Below are 18,633 nucleotides of genomic sequence, written 5' to 3' on the forward strand. Positions count from 1 at the left end.
AAGTAGTAGTTTAAAGCAGCATAAAGTAGTTCACACTGATAATAAAACATTTAAATGCGAAAAGTGTGGTAAAAGCTTTACTCTTAAACATAGTTTAACAAGACACATTTTACTTCATAGTTGTAAGAAAGATTTTCAGTGTGAATTTGTCAGAACAAGTTTTAAAACGACATTTAAAACGACACATGGTAACTCACACTAAAGGAAAAACTCATAAATGTGAAGTTTGTAAGATGACGTTTTCTCGAAAATCAAGTATAAACGTACCTATAAGAATTTACAATGGAGATAGACCATTTGGATGAGATGTTTGTGGAAGAAGATTTACAATTAGTTCAAATAGGACCAGTCATTTGAGAATTCATAAACAATGACTGAAGCTTTTAATTCATGTGACTTGAACTTATCTAATAATGAATAAAAAGGTAAATTGTATAAAAGTCATTTAAAAAATGCTATCTTTTATATTATTTTGTTAGATGATATACGATTAATATTTACTATTTCTTAAAAACTTTCAAGTTATTTCTTTTAAGTAAGATTATATAGAACTTTATTACATTCATTAACTTTTTTGTTTTATTTATTTTTAAACTACTTAGACAAAATATGCAAATATATCTATGCTGGTTAACTTATTTAATTGTTGTACATGTATAGATTTCAATAAATAGTATAAAACAGTTTTAATTTGTAAATATGCTCATATAAATATATATTAATAAAATATTTTATATCTTTAATTTTTAATTTTCTGTTCAACGAAAGCTCTTCAACTATTGTAGAACAATTTTTACTAATTAAACTTAAATTAATTCGAAAACTAAACTAAGCTTTTATATTATTTTTGTAGCTATCATTGTTTTTTTTTCAATTAATTTGAAGACTAATAATTTCCAACCCGATCATTTCTAACCCGATCACTTTTAACCCGATCATTTCTGACCCGATCATTTCTAACCCGATAACTGTATGTAAATAATATAAAGTTCTCATTGTTTACATCTAACAAACAATTAATTATAAAGCTGATGATGACTAGTTTATTAAGTATAAGCTATTCAAAGTTTGAAAACAATTTCAGGTTATAGTAAAACTTATTTTGAACTTTTTCAAATTATGAGTTGTCGCTTATTACAGCTTAAGTATACACATGCAAACGCATAAATTTATTGAATTCTTGCAATATTCAATTTAAAAAAAAAACCTTATTATAGTAATCAATTAAATTTACTGTTCAAAGATTTTGTATAGCTTACGTCTGCAAAAATTTTTGTGAACAATTTCATATCATTTCACTAACCACAAACGTGTAGTAAAAAAAATTATGAACTCAATTCTATCGCATAAAGAAAATCTAACAACTTTTATTTTTAATAGTTTAATAAATGTTTGATGTTCAAAAATAATGATGTCGTTAAACAACTTTTTGGTATAAATTTGCTTTGTTAAATAATTCATTTTTGTTAAAATATAGATTCTGTACTATTAAATTACAATAAACGCAACAACTTCTATTTTTCCTTTAAAGTCTTGTATTACAAAGTTTTAAAAAACTCGGTTTTGTCTTAACTCTGTTATGAAAATAATATTTATTTTTCTATTTTTAATCTTGCAACCTATTAAGTCGCCAAAATAGCGCAAGTATTAATTTTTTTAAGCATAAAAACGTAAAATAAGAACCGCATTAGAATTTAGAATTACAACAGCAGAAAAGTTGCTTTCGATAACGTATGAGTTTTAGTTTATAAAACAAATTTTCCTCTGTATTTACATCTACTAGTTTTTCTGTTTTGATGTACTGAATGATTGATCTAAAATGAAGATTGTATTTTTTAAATCAGAATGTTGCTGAAGTTTAAAAAATATGTTTATATGAGTTTTTATCTTTTTAGTCGTAAAATGGCAAGTCATTTTCTAATTTTTATTACTCGTTTCAAGTTCTAGTACTAAACTGTGTTTAAGATTTTCCATTCGAAAGTAATCAAAAATAAATTTTCGTTAATTTTGGCAGTCGTATTTTGTTAAAAAAATTGCTGCTTTTGTATCTTTGTGAACGTTGTTTGGTATAAATAACTAGTTGTTATTTATTAAGCACAGCTTTTAAACACACCTAACACCTTGCTATTGCTTAAAAACGAGCATGTTTTTTATAAGTACGACGATGAGAATAGAAGGTATAAACATTACGTGTTTTTATTTATTTTATGAAGTCACGATCAAAAATTCCTGCGGTCTTTGTTTTTAAAGTAAATCAATGTGATTGTTGCTGATTCTACTAAACCGGTTAGAAGACAGGAAACCGAAAAGGTTCCTAGAAAAATAAGATCGTTGTCCATACCAATAAAGATTGAAGTTTCACAACAAATCGTTCCCTCCCTTATTAATCACCGTGTCATTTTGTCGCTGTGCTAAAGTGACCCTCCGTGTCATTTTGTCGCTGCGCCAAAGTGACCCTCCGTGTCATTTTGTCGCTGTGCCAAAGTGACGCACCATGTCATTTTGTCCTTGTGCCAAAGTGACCCTCCGTGCCAAAGTGACGCTCTGTGTCGTTTAGTCGCTGTGCCAAAGTGACCCTCCGTGCCAAAGTGACGCACCGTGTCGTTTTGTCGCCGTGATAAAGTGACCCTCTGTACCAAAGTGACGCACCGTGTCACTTTGTCGCAGTGCCAAAGTGACCCTCTGTGCCAAAGTGACGCACCGTGCCAAGGTGACTCCCCGTGTCATTTTGTCGCTGTGCCAAAGTGACGCACCGTGTCATCTTGTCGCCGTGCCAAAGTGACCCTCTGGGCCAAAGTGACGCATCGTGTCATTTTGTTGCCGTGCCAAAATGACCCTCCGTGCCAAACTGACGCACCGTGTCATTTTGTCGCTGTGCCAAAGTGACGCACCGTGTCTATTTGACGACCGTGTCATTTTGTCTCTGTGTCATTCTGACCCGCTCCCCAAATAAATATACAAATGAATTTAAGGTAAACTAATGCAATAACCAACGTATTAAGTTTATAAGAGCCTCTAAAAACAAATGTTTTTTGTTTGAATTGATTGAAAAGCTAAAAAGTTTAACAAAAAAACATTACTACTACAGTTGACGTCATGTATATATCTCACAAAATATAAAATAACTTTTATATATAAAAAAAAAAAGTTACAGAGAAATATTAAATACAATATTTAAAATATTTTGACCACAAGAACGTGGCTGTAAATTACTTTAACTTTAAGTTTTGATGTTTAATTAGCTTTTTATTATATTTTTTACTTCTTTTAGTTGCAGTTTTTTAGAGCTTTAATATTAAGAGGTAGAAGGAGTTTAAAAAGTATATAAGATTTTTTTTCAAATTTTCAATGAAGTTTAACAATTTTTACAAAGAAAAGTACCGATAAAAGTTACAAAAACTTTCAAGCTATGGAAATTATTATAACTTTATGCTTTAATTATATATAAAAATAGTTTTGTTCGTCAAAGTACATAAACAGTAACTTACTAATCTTTATAAATCATGTTAGAAGTAACAATTATTGATGGTGGTTGTAAACAACCTAAAAACACCTTTGAACCTGTGCTTTTGTTCTTTAATATAGGCTTATCAATTTTTATGTAAAAAAAAAAACTTATGTATTTAAAGAAGGTATCTGTCACAATAAGGTACTCACTTTCTGTCAAGTCAAAAGTGTAGACTACTAATTGCATTTAAGTGAACAATATTCTGTTTAAGTTAAATCGTTTATTTTTTTTTGTCTATAGTGGTAGTCTTTCACTTGAATTGGTAGCTTTCAAATTTGCACTTCCCTTTCAACTCGCATTTTTTAAGAAAGTGTTGTGTTCAAATGTAAACTTATAGCTATTAAATATAACTGGATTACTTACTAGTGTTACAGATTTTTTTTTTAATTTAGGTTGTTTCATCTTCCTTAAAACTATACAAAAAACATAACAAAAAGTGCAGTAAAACTCAATAAATAACAAAGTTAATAAACAGTACAGTTAAAATTCAAATTTTATTTAAAAAAAATTCACAAATAAAAAACTATCACAAAAAATAGATTTTATATAAAATTTAAACATAAACTAAACACTTTTGCTTATAATTAATTGATAAGCTGTTTCTGCTTAGTAATAAATTTTCGGTATAGTTTTAGGAAATTTTAACTGCAACTGATCTTCAGTGTAAGCAATAAAAGTGTATCAACCATTTTAAAGTTGTTTATACGTTATAAATTCTTAATCGAAATGTTTTAAACGATTTCTTATCAAATGAAACGTTTGAATTTTTTTTATGTAAATAACTAATGTAACCAATGAGTCATTCATATCAATACTGCGTTTAGTGTTCAAAACAAAAGAAAAATTAATATCTTTTATTTTTTTATTATAAAAAATCTTCAGAATATCGATGATGTAATATAGCTGAATCTCATAAGTTCTATTTTTGCTTTGAAAACTGTTTTAAAATTACTAAATTTAAAGTGCACGATTGATTGTTAGAGCCAAGAATTAAAGCTGATTTAATGGCTCATAATTGCATAACATGCTTATTATTTTATACTTATGCTAAAAGTTAGAACAATTGAAAATATCATTAATATATTTGTATTTATGAAATGAAACAATTTAAGGTTTCATTTATTTTCCGAAATTTTTACCACAACTTGTGGCTATATTTGTATAGTATTAACATTTTATGATTAATAATATCTTTTATTAGTTTTTAATTGTTAAAAGAACTTCATTGTCAATGAATTGATAGTTAAACTAAAATTTTTAATAGTTAAGAAAAAAACCTTTTATAAAGTGGTGTATAAAGCTAATTAGCTGTAAAACCTTCACATAATTTTGTGCACATAAAATAAAAAAAAAGACTAAAATATTAACATTATGAAAGCTTAAGAGTTCGTGGCTTAATTTTTTACGAGATACTTTTATGTATTTAATAAATATAATGAATGCATTACTGATAGAAATTTTTGATTTGAATATTTTTTTTTGTTATAAATTTGTTCAAAACTAACTAAATAAAAAAATAACTTTATTTGTACTCACTTAGAAAACTCTTTGTTTATAGAACAAGAATAAAAGTCAACAAATTTTTCCTAAATGACTAAGATTTAAGTATCATGATTAAGAAAAATAAGGTTAACCCTTACTTACTTTGCGACAGCATCATTCTTTTAAAATAATTTTTCATCTACTACATTGCAGTGTTTTTATACTTTAAAATTAATAAAAATGCTACAAACAAAGGTCTGCGAAACACAATATACAAGCTACACTAACAGACATGTTAAGAAAAATCTAGTTTTTTAAAAAGTCTTAATTACAGTGTTGTTTATTTTTATAAGTATTTCTAGTTTATGCAAAATTTTGTTTTTTTTTAATCATTTGGTATACATAAGTCAATTTCACTTTTCTTTGTTTTCATATATCTAAATTTTAAATGACTTACTAAGGTAAGTTTTCTTTCTTTGTTAACATCATAAGGTTTGCACGTTTAAATTGCACTATTTTGTATTTTTTAAAGTGACTTAAATATAACATGTTTTGTATAAAATTTTGGATTTGATATACATTTTGTAAGTTTATAAATTTGTTGTTGTTCCTTTAGTTTGAAGTTATTTTGATTTAATACAGCACAACGTATTGTTAAATATAATACTTTTATATTATTAATTTAACGTTTGTTTATTTTATTTCAAAGAAAACAAAAAGTATGTTTTGAAAACATGATTTTCTCAATTAACAAGTGGGTACCACACCATCATTTCCTACCTATCAAGTGCGTACTTTGATTGAAGTTTAATGTAAAGTTTAAAAAAAAGTCTATTTATACATTTACAACGTTTAGATTTGTTTTGATGAAAAAAAAAGAGTTTAAAGTTTTCTGTAACAAAATGTTGATCGTATAAAAATGTTTTTGTTTTTATGTTCTGGTGTTTTATTTGAAACAAAAAAGATAGCTTTAACAATTTCTATACTAATAGAGAGTTAGTTAATTAAGTTTTTTTTTTAAAGCTTTTTATGAACGCAAATTTTTATGAGACAAACGTTTACTTAGAAAGCTGAATAACGTCATTGAAACATTAAAAGTAAACTAAATAGTTTTATTTCAAGGGACTAAGTACGGTTTATAAATGTTGTACGCTTTGTAAAAATTCTGTTCTTAAAATTCAATTAACAAACTGTATTATGTCATTTGTTTTACAATAGGTTGATTTAAACAAACTTTTAATTTGTCAAAACTCTTAAAAATAAAGAAAGTAATTTAAGAAAAATTGCATTGTACAATGTACTGTAGCAATAATTTATTCGTCATCGATTATTAAAACCAATATTTGATTTCTTTTAAATTTACCACACTTTTGGCCTAAACTAGTATTAAATTATATAAGCTACCGTAATCGTATCACATTTTTTGTTTTATTCAAATAACCACAATGGTTTTAGTGTAAACTACAATTAAACCAACTAAAAATATTATTACTAATTATAATAACATGCTTTGCTTAAATTAGCGACCATTTTTTAGAGCTACTTTTTCTTTCAAGTGCTAAAGTTTATATACTATTGCTTGAAGTACTTTACTTTAAATCATTTTTTACAGCTTTATTCTCTTAATAAGTTGTGTTTTATATCTTTGTATATTGTACAAAATTTTAATTTTTTACTTTATTTTTAGATTTATTAGTTTTTAAAGTACTTTAAATATTTTCTTTTGAGATAATCTTACATAGTTGAGTTTTAATATACTTTTCAGTAAAATCAAGATAAAATTTAGCAACTATTTGTTAAAAGCCCGATATTAAGAGTATCTTTTATTATAATTTTAATTATTAATGTTACTTGTACATATAATATGTATGCAGTGCTGTGCTTTCATTGTTTTTAGTTTTAAAATGAAAATTGACAAAGGTCTACAAAAATACTTATTTTCAAAAAATTATGATCTTAGATTGTTTCTTAATACTTATGACTCATTAAAATAAAAGTTAGATAAAGTAGATATATTGTTGAAAAATCTTTAATATTTTAAACATAATAATTTTTTCAAACTTTAATTTTTTACAAGCAAATGAATTCAGAGTTTATTTTTGATTACAAAGTTAAAACACTAAAACGAACTAAGTTAAAACAATATACACTTCTTTTTTATTTTAAAGTGGTTACATATTGCTTTAAGATTAATATAAAGTAGCAATGTTTTAGCTGAAAATACGTTACACGAATATTTTATACAGTTGTGTGAGTCAGACTATATTTATTTTTTAAATATAAACTGTAGACATATTAGCAATTTTGTTATATTTTTTGCAAGTTTTCTGTCTTACGCTGAACCTATACGCTGAATCCTGGGCCACTTAAACTAAAAGACTCATAAGGTAAAAACGAAAAGTATATATATATCGTTAAAGAACAGGAAAGATGACTTAATGAAAAGTTTAAAGACTAACATATAAAACAAATTTAACACATAAAACTTATACTAATTAACGTATTTACGCATTGGAAGTAAATATTATATGAATTCAATGCTGATATTAACATTTAGTTTATTTTAATGAAAGACATATTGGTAAGCTCGTTTAGTTGTCTAATTTCTAAGAAATTGCATTTCTTTTTGTAAAATATATTAAAAGGTTTTTAATTTTTAACTGGCGTAACTTATATAAGATAACTTGTGAACTTTTATAAAACTAAATATGTTAAGTAATAATTTAATTGTAATTATTTTACATATTATTACATAAATATTAAAATAAATTATAATATATCAAAAGGTCTAAGTAGAGGATTTTGATGAGTATTTTTTGTTAAAATGCCCTATAAGACTTTTACCTTTAGTAGGTAAGAAGGTTAAATGCAGGGTTAAACCACTTTCTTCATTTTATTCACTTTTCATGAGTTTGGTTCAATTGTATGTCTAGGTTACTTTTTTATTATTTTCAGTTATTATAGTTAAAAATTTTTTAGACAACTACATGTCAGTGACTTAAAATATTTTCCCTAAAAACAAAGACCACTTATATCAAGTATCTGTAATTTCTGTTTTTATAGTTGACAATTTCTTTTATAGCCACATGTAATTGATTTAAAATATTTTTCCTAAGATTAAAGACAAACTTATCGAATACCTTTTAATTTATGTTTTTAAAATATAGAATATTTTGTTTTTTAAAATTTCGTGACGTCACTAAGAGATTTGAATTTTTACTTAAAATAAGTGCAATGAATGTATTTTTATTATCTTTCAAAAATAAAAACATAGGTAATATTTGTTTTTAGAATCTTATTTTGACAACTTACTTCATTTTAGTCGTACTAAAATACGTTTTCTAATACTTGAAATACTGAAAATCAATAAGTTTTACTCTAATTAAAGTAACTTTCTTTGTTTATAGTAAAATTTAACTATTTTAGATAAGTGTTTAAAAAATGATTTTTTCCTTTTCGTAGTCATATTTTTAAAACAGATTAAAATTTCACAAAGACATTAATGCACTAGGTTACTAAATTACACAAAAATAAATTTGCACAAGGCGAGGGCACAAATTAAACAAAGATACTTCTCCTCAAAGAAAAATTCGCACGATGGAGCAAAAATGCACAAGACGACAAAATTTTTCAAAGATAATTTTGCATCAAGGTTGAATTTTGCACGAGACTAAAAAAAAAAAAATATATATATAAAATAAAAAAAACAAAAAAAAAACTAAAAGGGAACAGAACGACTCAAATTCTGACAATTCAAATGCCGAAAATTTAAATTTTACAATTCAAATACGACAATTCAAATTCCGACAACTTAAATTCCAACAATTCAAACTACGAAAATTTAAATTTCGACATTTTACATACGAAATTTCAACCCGTGCAAAATTGTCTGCACGTGTAAATTGAAAGCTACCCATTTAAAACTTTTGTAAAAGTGTATTATTATTTCAGCATCTAGAAATGAAGTCAGTTTTAAATAACTACAGTGCAAATTGTCGTTTTAGGCTAAGATAAAAAAAAATTTGTGCAGATCATATCAAACAAATATTATCAGCAATATAAATTTTGAGCATTTTTATTGAGCTATCTTTGTGATATCAATTTACGTTTAAATGTATTTACTGTAAACTTTTAAAATTTTTAGATTTTTTTCGTATTTGCTTCCGAATATATCACGGTTATTTGATAACTTATATTATTTTCACTACTTAGTTTTATTTTTATATATTTTAAATAAAGTTTAAGTTTTTTGTTATAAAAAACTTTAAAACACAAAAAATTGTAAACAGCTACTGTTTATTGATATGCTGAAATTTATTTTTATAAAATAAATCTAAACAATTTATATAAATAATAATAACATGTTTTTTTGCTTTAGTTTTAATTAGTTAATATACTTGGTGCTTCATGACTTGGTATAATATAATTTAAAATAAAAACGTAAAAATTGAGCTATACCATAAGTAACTTAAATATTTAAACATGTTTTTATACTTTTATCAAGTGTTGTTGCCTTGATATACAATATTATCTACACTTTTTAAACATTTTTACAATCTTTTCTTTACTTTTAGGCAAGATAAATTAAGATGTATAGTTTTACAATATACGTTTATTAAAATTAGGTATTTGAATGTTAATATAATTAGTTGTTTTCTAATAACAATTATTCGGTTTGATGATAGAATATGGTTGTTCAAAGTTAGATAATTTATTTATTATAAATACGAAGTCACTTTAAAAACACGTTAAATTGACAACAAAACTCTAACTTTAGTTAAAACATTTTTTTTTGCACATCAGTTTGTTTAAACTGCAGTACAATATATCTGAATATTTAAAGCTACTAAAGTGAAGTTAAAAAAATTGAATTAACGACAACAAGACAATTAACAACAATATCTGAGACAACCTACGACCGGTTTTGATCGTTTAAGGACTATGAGTCTTAAATAAAAACAAATATGCAGGTAATCCTATGTGATGTCACTAAGGGACTATTAGAAAAAAACAGGTAGTTTAACTTTTTGCATATTACAGAAAATACTTGTAACAGCTTTAGTGAAGCTAGAAGTAATTTTTTTAAGTCCAAAACATAAGTAATTATTCAATTAGTTTAACTGGGTTTGTAGTTAGTGAAAAAACATTTATTAATTAAATTAATTCAAACGTATACAATAATGTTTTAAAAAGAAGATAAAATCAACATTCGGTCCTATGGAATTATTTTAATTTTTGAAGTGTAAAAACTTAAAACGTATACATAAGTTTATATATCAGCTAAAAGTTAGTCAATTTAAAGAAAATGTCATATAACAAACATTCTCTAAAATGTTAATTTATAAAAATTTTAAAAGAAAAAATTTACACATTACACAATTTTTCGTCTCTAAATAAGTAACTTAACAAATATTATATTATAAGCATTTATCAGTTTTTACGAATTTCTAAATGCCTAGTCCTATGTGTCCTTTGCGTAAATCTTCTTCTACATACATCACACCCAAAAGGTCTATCTCCAGTGTGAATTCTTATGTGAACGTTTAAATTTGGTTTTCGAGAAAACTTCTTCTTGCACATATCACATTCATGGGGCTTTTCTTTAGTATGTATCAACATGTGTTGTTTCAGATTATGATTTAGAGCAAACTTCTTCTCACAAATTTTACATTGAAACTCTTTCTTACCACTATGTGTTAAAATGTGTTGTTTCAAATTAGACTTTAGCTTAAAACGCTTGTCACACTGTTCGCATTTAAATGGTTTATCATCAGTGTGAATTATTGCATGTCGTTTTTAATGACTTCTAAGCGCAAAACATTTTTTGCAAACATCACACTGATAAATCTTCAAATCAGAATGAGTAACTTGATGTGTTTTCAAACTAACTTTTACAGCAAAACTTTTATCACAAACATCACAACTGTAGGGTTTTACGCCAGTATGAATTCCTTCATGTCTAACCAATGCTGACTTCGACTTAAAACATTTTCCACAAGTAACACAAAATTGTGTTTTATATTCACTTTGCAAATTCATTCTAGAACAAGTGCTTAATAATCATAAAGCTTGAAAAAATTATAACAAATCAAATACTACTAAGGCTGCTTAGAATGTAAAAAGTATAGAAAAAAAATATTGCAGCTAATAATCACAGTATTAAGATTTTAATAATCATATTGTCAAATCAGTTCAAATTTGCCTTGATCTTTACTTTTGTTTAGATAAATTTTCTATAGTACAAATTATTTTACTTCTTAAAATTCACTAAAGGCAAATATAAAAATAAACTGAATAAAATATATAGTTTAGAATTTTGAATATATTTTACACTAACTATATAAACTTTATTGTTTTATTTTATCAAGAACATTTTTTAGTTGATTAACAATGAAATACTTTTGAAATATTAAATTATACTTAACTAAAATGTTTTTGAAATATTGATTGTAAAAAGAATGTATTTTATTTATTTCTAGATACTGTGCTTATAGTAGAATGCAGTGAATAAAAAAATCTTATAACAAACCTAAACATTATTAATATATAAAAATTTACATTATATAAAAGTGTTCATTTAATTTTACTCTTAAGTAGCATCATTAAAACAGATATTTTCTGTGTGTGTAGCTTTTGTTCTCTTTAAAAATTTAAAGCAAAAATATAAGCTACTAACAAACTTCCTGAATGAATAGTATATTCTAAAACTAATCAAATAAAAATAAATAAAATAAAAAGTTATATTGTTCGAAATGCAAACATAATTCAAACTTTTAACAAAAAATTAAAATCAAAAACATTACTAATTTTGGGCTAAGGTTTATGAGATATTAATCAGCTACTTGTGATTTATAATAAAAAAGCCATGCAAAACAAAGTATGTATCACAACAAAAAAAAGTTGGCAGAAATATGCTGAACAATTGCTCCGAAAAATATGCTTAAAATGTTCTAAGTATTTATTCTATTAGCCTTTATTTAACATTGTTTAGCCGTTAGGTTACTCAGAAAATTTATTATGAAAATTATATTATTAAAAATTAAAAAGTTAATATAAAGTACTTAACTATAGTCTTAGTTAACATTGTGTTTTATTTTTGACTATCAAAAACTAAGGCATCTATAAGGTTATATAGTAAAGGATATTTTCAAATCCTGTAAAAAAAAGGTTTTAATTACATAACTTCTAATTAAATCGTACTTTGACATATTCGTGATATACAAAATATTAGTAAAGTGATTAGATGAAACAAAAATTTTACTTAACTTTTAAAATACCTTCAGCAAGTAGCTTTTTTGGTACAAAACGTTTTTAGTTTATTAAATTTCAATAAAATTAATAAAGTTATGATACTTATCTATCAAGTTTAGTATATTAGTTGATAAACTAAATATTCGAAATCTCTCCACTTTATAAATATAAAATTATTATAAGCAAAGCATTAAGCATGTTTTTTAAAAGCTTTAACTGAATTAGTATACGAATAAAAAAAATGTGTTTAAGGTGAATGTGCTGCAGTTATATAAAAAATTTAAAAAAATCGATATTATTCTAAAAAAAGGCTTAATTTTTTTTTGATAGTTACCTCGTTATATAATATTGAAATATCTGCTTAAATTAATTTATATTTATTGATATTCCATAATTTAATTTATTTTTTCAATACTTCAATAAAAAATAGGATGGGCAGCACTTATACTATTAAAATCTTCAACTTTTCTGTTAATGAGATATGTCTTTAGATTATTTAACTAACTTTGTGTACACTTCTTTCTATAAAAAGAACAATTTGTTTTTTATATTTGTTAAGCAGCAAGTAGTTTTTTTTTTAACTAGTGATTTTATTTTTCGATATTATATATACTTTTTAAATTCAAATTTTATTTTACAAAAAAAAAATTGGTTTTAAATCGGCTAATATAGTTTAATATCATACATTTTGTTTTAATAGAAACAGAAAGTCAATGTATTAAAAAAAAAAATTACTAGTTTCTACAAAGTATACTTCTGAAACCTTAGGCTTAAGTTTTATTTCAATCAAGTTTCAAAGAATACCACAATATGTCATATCACAATAAAGAGGTTTTTATCACTTTTACAAATACAAAAACTAATTAACTTGAGTTTTTAACAACTGTCACAGTTATTTATATGAATTAGTAATAAAATATAACTGTAATAAAATAACAAACAAACTATAAAGTATATTTCTAAAACTTTAGGCTGAAAGATTTTTTAAATCAAGTTTTAAAGAAAACAAGAATATATCATAAAAAAATTAAAATTATCACACTTGTACAGATACAATAACTAATTTGACTTGAGTTTCTGATAATTGTAACAGTTATTTATTTAAGTTACTAATAACACTTAATTTTAACAAAATAACTAATAAACAAAAAAAATATTTTACACTATAGTTTTAGGTTGATATTAAAAAAGTAAAAGTTAAAACATCTTAATATCTTTATTTCTATTTTTGAAACTTAAAAATAAAAGTTTAATTAAATAACAATTTGGAATTTAATGTTTTATGACGTCGGTAAAGTTATACAGTAAACGTTAATGTCGATTACAAATATTAATAGAAAGCTGATTAGAGAGAATCAATATAAAAAACATAAATTTATTTTCACGTTCATATTAAAACGACTAACTAAAAGTTATCAACAATCCAGCTGTCTAAATAACCATCTCTGTATATAGTTTTATTTATACGGACATATGGTTTTATTTGAACTTTTCAGGTTATATTTCTAAAAAATACAACTATGTTAAAGTATTTGTCCAAATTATTATGTTAAAGGTTACAACACTATAAGGAGATTCTAGATACCTTTTGTAAGTATAAATATCTATTTTAAAGCAGCTTTATTTCAAAATACATTAAACTTGTAAGTATTTTATTGAAATTTCACTTGGCTGTTTATAACATAATCTTTAAATCAAAAAACTAAAGATTATTTGATGCAGTCAATAGATATAAACTATCTTTTAGAAGAGTTTTTTAGTTGTATTAGAAAAATAAGTATTGATGCTTCGCTTTTTACATTTTTTTAGAATAGATTACTTTATTACTTACTTTGCTTTTAAAAATTGTACCTAATAATAAAAAAAACTTTAACTACTGTGAAAAATTGCTTTTTTAAAAGCACGGCATTTATCAAATAGCAAATTTAAAACTTTGAGCTGTAGAGTCGGAAATATATATTAACTGTTTATAAAACAATTCATTATTTCAAATATGTTTAAGAAACTTCAATTAGAAAAATTTCTTATTTAAACGCAGTTTTTGTAAAATTTTGCTAACATCTTTATGCGATCCAATGATAAGAAACATTTAAAAAATACAATTAAGCTTTTGTTGCTAAAATCATGTAAGGACCAAAAATAATCTAAAAAATATATAAATCTAAAATAGTTCAACCACTGTTTTTGTTTGAAAAAACTACGACCAATTTGTCATTATTCAAATTCAACAAAACTGAACATTAAAATAATATTCAGTTTTATAGAAATACCGTAAATTTATTTTGCTTATGCAATTGAAACACAGCCTAAAAAGCGAGTTTTTTTACAAGGCAGTCGAAATTGAAAAAAAACTTTTAAACTAAACTCATGATTAAGATTAATATTTCTTAAATATGTTCACTAAATTTCAAATTGTTTTCTGATTAAATGTTTATTGTTTGTTATATCAAATTATTTCTAAAACTATTTATGATTTACAAGTTAACGAAATTAATTAATTCTTTATGCACGACATATTGATAATACTTAGATACTATAATTTGGTGTTTACAAATTTACAATCTAACTTAAAAACGAAGAGTTATAAATGTTTGAATCTAATTTGCTTTAATTTGTATTGTCAAAATTTGAGTTATCAAATTTGAGTTGTCATAAATTAAAAAATATGTATTCTATGTAATTTTTTTCAGCATTTAATTTTAAACAAACAAAGTTTTGTACTTAATCTTGTGTTTCATTGTACATATAAAACTTATTTGGTACATATAATCATGTAATAACTCATTTAAGATAAATAACTACTTATAAGATTGATCACGCTTTTAAAAAGTTAAGGTCGATTAAAACAACTAACATTAAAATACAGTTAACGTTTTGTAACTAGTAAGTGCTTAATAAATTTAAGAAAAATACTACTCCTTTGAACAGGTATAGTAAGTCATCTTCATAATCTAAAAATATAAAAAAATATCAGCTAAACCGTTGTGTACGGAATTCGACACTGACCAAAATTAAATAATATTTAAGGTAAAAATTAATAAAAACATAGTTGTTATGAGTTAAAACGTTATGACGACACCAGAAATTTTAAATTTTTTTGTGCTTCAGCTAGACTTAAGTTTAAAACTTTAATTCTTTGTAAAAATGTAAATCCTTTTGTTAGTATTTAACAAAATGAATAGATAAAAACGGCATTATAAATTTTAATAGTTTGCTTTTATTTAAAGAAAATATGACGAAAAGTAATACTTAAGAAAATTATCTACAGGATTTTAATTTTTGTTTCACTTTACATAATTCATTACAAAATATCTAAAATATTAGCTATTTTTCAACTCATAGAAAAAACCTATAACAAACATGAAAACAAAGTTGAAGACATATCAAAAAAAAATTAAAATACTTTTCTGAACATTAAAATTTAATCATAATTTCCAAAAAAATCAATTTAAAGTTAAAATTAGTTTTTAGTTTTTGACGATTAGTGATGTTAACGAGTAATGTTGTAACCTTCTTAATTATATAATTTCGAAAATTTGAAAATTGTTATTTATTAATAAAACCCTGAATTTTAACCACAAATATGTGGCAATATAATTTTTTTTAACATATAAAGCTATTTTGTTTTGTAGTTGTTAAGTTTAATTGTAGCCTTTTACCTAAGTTAATAAGTATATATATATTATATATATTCAATTGTATATATTCATTTTGCATCTTAATTTTATTTTTATCTCTTTCAATTATCTGTCCTAATATATAGTTACTCACTGAAGTTATATGAATTTTTGATAGTTTATTGTCGATTGGTAAATTAATTTTTGCACAAGCCGTTTTGCATGACTTTTGATAGTTTCAAAATTACGTCATAATCTATTTATGCAAAAAAATTTTAACTTTTGTAAGTAATTTTTTTTTGTGCTATATTTTAAACTTGTTTTAAAGCTGATGAGTGAATAGTCACGAAACTCGAGTCCTTTGAGTTTTGCATCTTTAAATAAACTTTTTTTAATAATGAAAGGTGGGCTCAGTGTGAAAAATGTCATTTATTAAGTTAAATAACTTAATTCTATATATATATATATATATATATATGTATTTGTAACTTTTATGTCTTGTTTTTAATTAATCATAAAAAAACAAAGTCATTTATTTCAACTTAATTTTTATTACGAAAAATTGTTCAGAACTAGAGTTATATTGATGTTTTACCAAATTTTTTTAAATAAGTTCTATTAAGTTAACATGAGTAATATAAGTTAGATAAACTAATTTATTTACATCATATTAAAAAAATATAATGAAAATATTGCCTCACTTGACGGCTAGAAATTTTGAAGTATAAGTTTTAGTGGAAACTTATAATTCTAAATTTACATATTTACAATTATGATATTTTCGATAAAGCTAAATAAATTCTTTAAGAATTTATTAGTAAAAAATGATATAACTTTTAGGTTGTGACAACTAGTATTAAAGAAACTTCAGCGTAGCCAAAATTTAGAGTAAAATAAATAGATAAGATACTTGAAAAATGCGAAGCCTATTCTAATTCCTTGTTAAAGCTAATTTTATACACTATAATCGATCTAAAACTTGTTACTTAAATTATATAAAAAAATTAGATAAGTACCATTTTTCATAAAGCAAATATAAACAATGAACTTCACCGTACGATCTACAACAACAGCATCCGAGACAATCCTACGACCGGTTTCGTCCTCATTAGGACTTATCAGGTAGGAATAGTCGCGAGAAACCGCTGTTGTGATCTAACCAAGCGGACTTAAGTACGAAGTACTGAAGCGACCGTTTGAGGGTAAAGTCCGAAAAGTTGACGCAGGCAAATCTTTACAGCTCAATGTCTTAGACATTGTCAGCTTAACGTGAGTTTTTACTCTTAACGCTCGTTTAATTAATTTTAGCCAGTATTTATTTCGGCCATTGTCAAGAAGTTGAGATGTTTTATGCCATCGAATATAAACAATGAACTTCACCGCACGATCTACAACAACAGCATTCGAGACAATCCTACGACCGGTTTCGTCCTTATTAGGACTCATCAGGCAGGAATAGTCGCGAGAAACGGCTGTTGTGATCTAACCAAGCGGGCTTAAGTACGAAGTACTGAAGCGACCGTTTTCGGGTAAAGTCCGAAAAATTGACGCAGGCAAATCTTCACAGCTAAACGTCTTAGACATTGTCAGCTTAATGTGAGATCTTATTCTCCATGCTCGGTTTATCAGTTTTAACCAGTATTTATTCCGGCCATCGTCAACAAGTTGAGATATTTTATGCCAACGAATATAAACAATGAACTTCACCGCACGATCTACAATTTTCCTGCCTGATGAGTCCTAATAAGGACGAAACCGGTCGTAGGATTGTCTTGGATGCTGTTGTTGTAGATCGTGCGGTGAAGTTCATTGTTTATATTCGATGGCATAAAACAACTCAACTTGTTGACGATGGCCGAAATAAATACTGGTCATAAAGCAAATAAAATTGTTTTCCAAATTTTTACAAACCCATTTATACAAAAAAAAATTTATTTTGTATTTTAATGCTAAACTTAATGTTATAAAAAGTTATCAAATAAAAATTATCCAAAAAAGTATATCTATGAACAAAATTTATCCAAAAAAGTATATCTATGAACAAAATTTATCTATTTTTATTAAAAAAGTTTCAGTTTATTATATGAATTCTAAATTTGTTATATACATAGACTATAATTGCTCACTCAGCTAAATCAATATATTGAAAACCAGAAAAACTTCTAACAAAATTCATTACTCAGGAGGTAAACTATTAAAAATAATCGCTGATTATGGTGTTATATTTCGATTGTGTTATGTTATACCTAATGATCGAAGTTTTATTTATCTTTTATTATAGTTACTTTTAGTTTTTCAAGTTTTTGCTTGTTTTATTTATTTACAAGGTTGTTGCTCCATGACGAGCTATATATTATTCTTTAGAAAACACTTCAAATTTAAGCAATGGAAATGCCGTTTTATAAGTTACTTAACGTGATTTAACATGTTTTAAAATTTTAATAAAGCGATGTTACTTAAATTTAATACTTTTAAATACATTTAATTTTTGAATGTTTTTCGAATATTTTTTTAAACTCTTTGGTAAGTTAAACTAAGAAGTGAAGTTTTACGTTTAATTTTTAACAAACCAAAATACTAAGTTACTAATTTTTGTACAAATAGTTTACTAAAACAATATATTAGTAATTTGTTGAAATCAATGATAAATGTTTGATTTCGATTATTTAATGCATAAGTTATAGTTAATTTTCTAAATATCTTACCTATATTAGGTATTTTTGGATGAAATCAATGGTACCAAAAATAATACTGGTACTTATTCGAGAAAAACTT

Source organism: Thalia democratica, chromosome 3, assembly GCF_965202585.1.
Source record: "Thalia democratica chromosome 3, ktThaDemo2.hap1.1, whole genome shotgun sequence".
NCBI lineage: Eukaryota > Metazoa > Chordata > Thaliacea > Salpida > Salpidae > Thalia > Thalia democratica.